Source organism: Nematolebias whitei, chromosome 2, assembly GCF_014905685.2.
Source record: "Nematolebias whitei isolate Nwh7 chromosome 2, NemWhi1, whole genome shotgun sequence".
In the NCBI taxonomy this organism is placed as follows: Eukaryota; Metazoa; Chordata; class Actinopteri; order Cyprinodontiformes; family Rivulidae; genus Nematolebias; species Nematolebias whitei.
In genome coordinates this window covers 7,981,626-7,982,946 of record NC_056499.1, presented here as the reverse complement: position 1 = coordinate 7,982,946, position 1,321 = coordinate 7,981,626, and positions in this window count along the sequence as shown.

Genomic DNA, 1,321 nt, shown 5'->3' with positions numbered 1-1,321 from the left:
TCAGGGTAACCAGGCAGTGCAGCTGGCCTTTTACAAACACGCAACTTTAAGGCAGTGTGTAAATCAAGATCCAAAAGACAAGGACCCTGTTCTCCTACACAAACGCACGCACAGATGAGCTCGAGAAAACCAAGGCAAGTCAAGCAATAACATCTAAATAATGAGCTTCCAACGTTATTTCAGTGACGGCTAGAACAAATAAAAGCCTTTACAAACCTAACTTTAAATGGATTATTGATGTTTTCACTAAAACACAAGATTCTGTCAATAATGTGAACCTTTAGAGTTAAACTGTTATCTTTGGGTTTTGAAACTGGTCTAAAATTGACCAGTGTTATAGAATTAAAGGTATTTATTTCAAAGTGTGATGTCAAACATAAAACGTTATCCTGAACTCCATCAAGTGGAGCAGTTTCAAACAGTGTACTCCAGTAGTTTTCCTGTAATACTGAATTAAATTCTGAAATGAGGGTACGCGTTCGATGTCAACAAAACACTCGGCTGACGCTGAAGCTCGAGTCACCTGATTGAATGATCCACATTTAGCCGGCTGAGGTCTGTGCAGGTAAAGCAAATATGGTGGAATCAGACAAGCGCAGAACCTCAGAGACGTTTAGTTGGAAATAAAAGAACCGGCTGTTAAACGCAACAGAAAAGCAAAAGCACGTGGAAGACAACTGTCGTGAATGAACTTCGGGGATCGAGCAGAGCGTTGCAGCGCAGTAAAGGCAGAGCTCGGCGTTCAAACACTTGCAGGACTTCAGATAGACTTTAAACTTTAACGTTAGCTACATTTTCAGTCACTTTAACTATTTCCGTAGGTAAACACGGGATTGTTACAATTTTAACTTACAGTTAATCAAATTAGGGACACATCAACTGTTAATATCATGTAAAATATGCACAAATTAAGTTTGTTACTTCATGATTTTTTTTTTTTGTTCGATCCACCAAACTGTAACAAGTATCTTTAAAGCGCCTTCCTAATTAAACATGCTGCACCGCTTCATTAAAACAATCTCTGAGACATGGATCTGCTAATGTTGGAAGCTTGTCAAAGATTTTAACATAAACCACTGTCGGAGCAGCAACTTGTCAATGCAATCTGCAGGAAATAAAACACAGAACGTTTCTACAAGCAATAAGAAGAATGTTCCAGAAATTCTCTCTACATCATAAATTTGCTATGAGGAAGTATATTATTCCCAGTAAATCTTTGTAAAAGAGATTAATAATCTCAACGGATTTATTTCCTGGTAAACTAAAGGTTTAAGTAAAATTTTAAAAAGTTTAAACGTGGTTGGACCCATTAAAAGCTGCA